Below are 7,412 nucleotides of genomic sequence, written 5' to 3' on the forward strand. Positions count from 1 at the left end.
AGCGGGGAGATGTTGAAGTAAATGGGTAAATAGCCGGGGTGGGACATTGCGAAGGATATTTGACACTGAGTTACAGGAGACTTTAACAAATGCTGGAATTGGCGAGTTTCAAGTGGGGATGGAACAAAATATTGGGAACACGGTAAAAAATGTACTTGGTTTGAGTATATTTTATAGCAGAATCAAGTATCAATCCTGATTCAAGAATCCATACGGAGAGAAATATTCAGTAAAAATTATGGAACAAATTCACTCACCGATTACGGAATCAACTCAGAAAATTTAAGTGACGGTATCGTAATTTTTCACAGAAGGTTAAGATAAAAATTATGGAACAAATTCACTCACCGATTACGGAATCAACTCAGAAAATTTAAGTGACGGTATCGTAATTTTTCACAGAAGGTTAAGATAAAAATTATGGAACAGTTCGGAAAAATTCCGTGACGGTTCCGTTATATTTCCTACGACCTCATTCCCAGTCGGATTTCGACCAATCTGAGGGCAGTATTTGAGGCTACCCGACAGTTTTATTTCGGATATTTCCTCCTAGCTTTTGAATATTTCGCAGTAGCTCTTCATTTTTTCGGCTCACTTCAGATAGAATTTTATATTTGACCGTCTGTGGAAATCGGGTTATTCTATTAACATAATTTGTTCAAATCTTCCCCAATTCACCTCGGGGTGTTGTCCACTGCACTCTGCTTGGCCAAAATCCGATTGAGAAAAATAATCCGACAAATACCCCTCGAGATTCAAAATTAATCGGGTATTAATTGGTTTGTTTGCAGGGGAGCCCTCAAGCTCCCCTGCAAACAAACCATCGTGCCAAGTTTTGCAGAAAAATTCCTCGGGCAAGCCCTCGAGATTTTTTAGCCTGCAAAACTTGACACCCTCATTTGTTTGCAACTAAACTATCGGGAAATACCCGATAATTCAGAAGCTCTTGGGGTATTACTACTGAATATTTCTCTCCGTGTAGTGTGACAAAAATTTTCAAGCTAACCCAATAGAAACCTGCAATTATTTCTAAAAAAAATTCCTAAAACCCTTTTCCAATAATCACAAAGAGCATCGCAACGTCCACTCGTTGGACCGGTTATATATCGCGAGTATAAAAGACCACTGAATGAGATAGAAAAAAAGCCCGGGATATTCGTTTTTCGGTTGAATTGAGACGACGAACGCGCTGAGAACATTCATCGATTCCCATTGATCGCGGCTGGACCAATACAATGCCCACTGTACTCGTTCTATTACGACAATGATGGCGTTATTTCCCCCGGCCCTTGCCAGCACACTACTGCTGCTGTACCAGTTGCACTCTCTTTTCGCTTTTCAGTTGGTTGTTCTCTGTCTCTTTTCATCTGGCTTACAAAAATGTGGATAACGAAACATCGGGTGACATTGTCACACCAGGGCTGCATGAAAAAACATGGTGATATGAAATTCGAATGTAAAATTGTGGGTGAATGATTTTTGAGAGGAGGGAATGGGTTTTTGCGCTCATTCTCAAACGGAATACTTCGAAGATTTGATAGTCGGTGAATTTTGAAGTTGCGGGGACGCAATGTTTAACATTTTTCGCTGAAATTTTGGATACAATTTTTCAAAAATTCTATGAAATGACGACTCCACGATATTTCCAGGCATTTCGGCATTTTTAATTGACAATTTGCTGGAAAATCAATGAACACTAAATTTCGGTTTAATTATGATTATATGAAAATCAATAAAAGTCAAAAAAATTCCGCGGAATCTGGTGCTAAATATTTATCCCTTGATTGAAAATTCAAGTAACTTAGGGAATTTTCGTCTTCGTGCTGCACTGAGAGACAAAATTATTGCTGCCGAAAAACTATGAGAATATTTGATGGAGTGGAAGAGATTTACTTGAGGGAAATTAACCAACTTGATCGAAGGAAATTTAATATCTTTCGGAGGAATTAAATTTTTGTCGTGATCATTAGAAATATCCCGAGAAGAATTCGAACTGTCGGCAGGAAAAAAAGTAATCTATTGTGCGAAAAACATTTGATCTAAGAGAACTCCAGTTTTATATCACAGAAAGAATACATTCACAAAGAAAGAATCTTCTTTTCCCAAAAAAAATTGCCCTCGAAATTCCCTCGAAATTTAGTTTTGCCAATAACAATATTGTCGCCAAGAAAATTGTAGCTTCCTCTGGAAATTAATAATTTATTTATTCACATTTATTAATTCATTAGTATCAACACAAAACAAAATCGTGAGAAAAACATTTGTCTCTGGTTTAACCATTAGCTTCTCGTTAGCGCGAGAATTTCCCATTTTGTTAAATATTGTATGTTATCGTTTATTTATTTTTTGGAATGATTCATTTTTCTTTCACATTACTCTCCCGTGGGAGGCGAAACTCCCTGAGATTGATTGGTCAGTTTTTCCGATAAAAACGAGTGAAATAGCACTGATTTATAAACTCGAAACAGTCTTCCAGGATTTTTATTTTAATGAATCGTAAACTCGGCACTAGAAACTTGCGGTCTCAACCGCAAGGTACACACTCGGTGGAGCGAAGGGCATTCCTTGATTTTATAACAGTCAAGTCAGCACGAGGTGCATTTCATTTAAGGAGTGGGATTTGCAGTGGTAGAATGGTCGTAAAAATTTCCCAGCTACGCGACTGATACCGCCAGTATGTCTTTGGTGAAACCTGTTGGGGCTAAATGGGATATTTTTGTGGATATTCAAGAAATTTTGCAGTTTTTTTTCCGTTAAATTTTTTTTTTCCTTTCAAAGAGTCATTTTTTAATTGAAATTCAGTAAAAATTTAGTAAAAACTAATATATGATGATCAAATTTTATTCTACGTTAGAGAAATTTTATCCTGATAAAAATCAGTAGCGAAGTGGTAAAACGGTTTAAGTTGACTTATCTCCCAGTTGAGTTTTTGAGGAATATTTCCGAATCTAAGGGAGATAGCGAAATTTTCGTAATTGCATTTGTTGTAGCACTCAATGGGCTCTATAAAAAAGGTTATAACAACAATTTTGCTATCTCCCTTAAATTCCGAGATATTAATCAACAACGGGTTAATAGTTAAAACTGACTTATACCGTTTTACCACTTCGCTACTGAAATAAAAATTATTGCGCCGGTAGAGTAAAAATTACTGTACGGTAGGGTAAAATTTACCAACCGTTCTAAAATTGTCGTTGTTATCTACATAAAAATTATTGAACTGGAAGGGTAAAATTTATTATGTGTCAGGATAAAATTTCTCTAACGTAGAATATAAGTTGATCATCATATATTAATTTTTACTAAATTTCGGGATAGAAATGAGGGAACGGTGACTCATGATACACTTTTATAGAACGGTAGGATAATTTTTATCAAAAAGTTCTCTCCGTGCACTGCGCCAGGCCGTCGGACGATAGTAGGATTATTGAAGTAAACGCCGGGCAGAGGTTTTCAACTGATTCCAGAATCAGGTACTCAGTAATTGCGAGGAGTTCCCTCCTTTGTGTGCTCTGTTTCGAAGCTAGGACAAGACTGATGATTAATTTAATAATTAAAAAATCGTTGAGTAATATCAACCAACTGACTCATTCAATATTTTACTTTATTTAAGGGAAGACTACTATGAGTTTTAAAAGTCGTGGGTTATTGGAGTGAGACTTGCCGTACGTTGAAGATCAATTATATAGATCTGAAAGCGAATAATTAGTGCAAAAAAAATGTTTTTTATTGTTCGCTTGTCCGAAAACGTTTAAAATGCCAAAAACAGTCCAGGGCCTCCAATTTTTTAGCTACGACGGATTTTTTTTTTCAAAACTTTCGGAAAAATGTGTGGAATAACAATTACGAGCTAGTTTTTTTTAAATTCGCCTCTTACATGGCTAAATTTGCTTTTTTTTTATTTTTTTACACAAATAGTGAATTTTTGTATGTGAAAAAAAAACGAAATCAGCTGTGTAGGAGTCGAATTCCTAAACGAAAACTGGCTCGTAATTGTTGTTCCACACATTTTTCCGAAAATAAAAAAAAAAATCTTGTAACTCAAAAATTGGAGGCCCTGGACTGTTTTTAGCATTTTAAGCGTTTTCGGACCAACGAACAATAAAAAATTATTTTTTTTCCAATAATTCGTTTTCAGATCTATATAATCGATCTTCAACGTATGAAAAGTCTCACTCCAATAACCCACGCCTCTTAAAACTCATCGCAGTCTCCCCTTAAAATTTATGATTATACCGATGTACGATGTAGGTCTTACGGATCATATAAAGTCATATTAAATTTTGAATATCTCGAAAAATGTCGGAATAAAGGGTCGCAATTGTCTTCACAAATTCGTTGAAAATTGTGCAGTGATATACCAGCAAAACTGGGGACTGGGTAGTTTTATCTGCCCAGCTTCACCATAATAGTTCCAATCTCTCACGAGAGTCGACAGTTGAAAATACGAACGAAGTACTCTCATTTCCCCGAGACTTTGAAATATCAAAATTGTTCACTCTGCCTGGCGAGCGATATGATAGGAGATATTCTCGTATTCATGAGGGTGTTTGGAGAGAAAAAAAAATTTTTTTCGGCGTCCAGCCCAGCCAAATGATCCGTAATCCAATGAAAAGCACACCCGACATGCAACCTGGCAGGCGACATTGTAGCGCCATGACATAATGATGATTGTCTATCACTCACTGAAATAGTCGGGTGTATGTGCGAGATATGTACGTGACTTCGTATCCCAGAGTTGAATTCAGTCGTGGGGTTAGTTCAATGCCCACTCACGTATCAATTGTAGTTGCTAGTCAATCTGCATACTGGTGCATGTTCACACCTGAATTATCAATTTAAATTTTCGAGGTGTTAATTTGGGAAATATGGGATGGTCATTTGTGAAAATTATGAAGTTTCAGATTTAAGGTATCTATGGCGGGGTGGCCATATAGGAGGTGAAAGGCAGGGCAATCTATTGTTCTCTCGCAGAAAATCAATCGCTAAAAAATAAAAAACGATAGTTCACTTACAAATTTTCAATCTATTTCGACCATTTTTGTGTTCGAAATATTTTTTTAATAACTTTTCTACTTTTTCCGACATATTTCAAGCCTTCTTTTATTTTCCTAGCTTGTCTTTTGGATAATTGAAAAATAAATTTCTCCGAAAATTAAAAATAAATTCATTGACAATAGTTATAGATTTGGAAAGTATGTGCTGATCGTTTTGAATTTTTCTGAGTGAAATTTCCAATGCTATTTAAGAGGGGGAAAGCATGAAATTTCAGACTCAACTGACAATTCAATGAAATGACAATTTTTTTAACAGTATTGCGATTAGAATTCCACGATCGATTTGAATTTTCAATTATATAAATTCAGAAAATTTCAATTTCAAGAAAATTCAAGAAATATCAGCGAAAAATTTTAGCCAGTATAAATGAAAATTACCAATTAAATGAAAAAATCGATAAAAACTGGAAATTTTAGTTCAATTTATTGATGATAATCTATGGAAATCAGGAAAATTCATTGTATTTTGGTGTTTTCAAGATGAATAAGAAAATTCTATAATTTCTATGAATGCCTCATCATTTTTAAGAGCAAGATCAAACCCTGACACAATAACCCCAAAATGATTTTAAATACCTTTTCAAACCCCTGATGATGTTACACTCGACTTAACCCCCGCAAATTTCCTCTACGAAATAACCGAACAATGGGATAATATTCACGTGAAAATCTGCAGGCTATTACAATGCACGTTGCAAGCACAGAACTTCTCGCTGAGCAGTATATATTGCGGTTCTGGCTGTATATATACCCACCGTAAATACTGATAAGCGCCCCTTGGCGTTGGTGAGCCAAGCAGCTAACTACTCTCCAAGTGAATTAACTCTCTACTCATAAGTTAATTCCAAGTTAAGCAAACCCTTGAGCATATACCTTGAGTGATGATGCACACTTATCCAAGAATTTTCGAGAGGGTTTCGTTCAGTCTGGCCTGACAAATTTCGGAGTTGCTTTTACGGACCTTCATCGCTCGATTAGGCGAATGCCCCTGGGGAACACATCCATTGGAGAGTTGTTGATACTGTGTGAGTGGAAACGACTGAATATCACAAAAATAATGGCCCTTTTCGGCGAAAAAAAGTGCATGAAATACTATTTTTCATCACTAGTGCGTAAAGTAAAATTTTACGTCATTGACGTAAAATTTACGTCAATTTTGAGTCATTGAGGTCATTCACTCAAAACATATTATTGTCTTTAAAACCCAAAATGAAAACATTGGCAGAAGAACTTTGAATAATTGACACGTGTAATTCTCCCGCGATAATCACGAAAGCTCATAAATTCACTCGACATTTACTCACATTGTTCCGATATCAATGCAGCATGCAATATCATTTCGAGTAGCCTATTATTCCATAAATATCTCGCATTCTGCGTGCATTTTCCTGTCACTCATGAGCCTCATATTAAATGGTAAATCAAATCCCAATCATCAGACATTGCCCTCCTGATTCGTTGATATGATTGTAACAACTCGGCGGTTGGTTGGATACCATGAAAATCGCTGTGACATCTATGTCGTGTCAGTGAGGGCAGTCGAGCGATGAATTTTGTACATGTGTGACAGGTACTGTACTGGTGACCCGCATGAGATCGTTCTTCGTGCTGTCGATCTTTGAAAAACATCAGAGACACATAAATAACTTCAAATAACTTTACACGATGCATGCTTTCGGGAGATATTGAATTATTACGTGATAGGGCAACATTTTATATTTAATTTGGGGAATGAGGCATAAGAAAATATTTAGGATTTTCATTTTTATTTTATTCTTATTTGATGTCGTTGACACTAAAATAAACAAGTTCAATTATGTTTGATGTTCAATTCCCACGATGAATTCGAAAATTTAAGCTTTCATTGAAAAATCAATGGTTTTTTAATATGAAGAATCAAATTTTCTTGAATTTTCAAGATGAATGAGAAATTTAGGGAACGTTTTCAATCGAAATTGAATTCAAACTCACAACATTGGGAATTCCGGTGACATTGTGACTGACATTTCAAGAAATTTTTAACAGTGCAGTACTTACGCTTGTCTGTTATTAAGATGTCGATATTTAGTTAGGGGAGTATGTGGCAAAATGAAACACGGGGCAAAATGAAACAGTGGGAAAATCTCGTCATCTAAAGGAGATAGGACATTTTTGAAGAGGACCTTTTTTGTAGCTTGTAAAATTCTCTACAAAAAAGGTTTTCATGAAAATTGTCCTATCTCCCTTAGATCACAAGATTTTCTTGCTGTTTCATTTTGCCCCGTGTTTCATTTTGCCCCACCGTCCCCTACCCCAAAGCATAAAAATCAAAACCTTAAATTGAGCCATTACAAAGCTTCCACCCGGCAGCAAAAA

Source organism: Diachasma alloeum, unplaced genomic scaffold, assembly GCF_001412515.2.
Source record: "Diachasma alloeum isolate Michigan unplaced genomic scaffold, Dall2.0 Dall_scaffold_00354, whole genome shotgun sequence".
NCBI classification, from domain to species: domain Eukaryota; kingdom Metazoa; phylum Arthropoda; class Insecta; order Hymenoptera; family Braconidae; genus Diachasma; species Diachasma alloeum.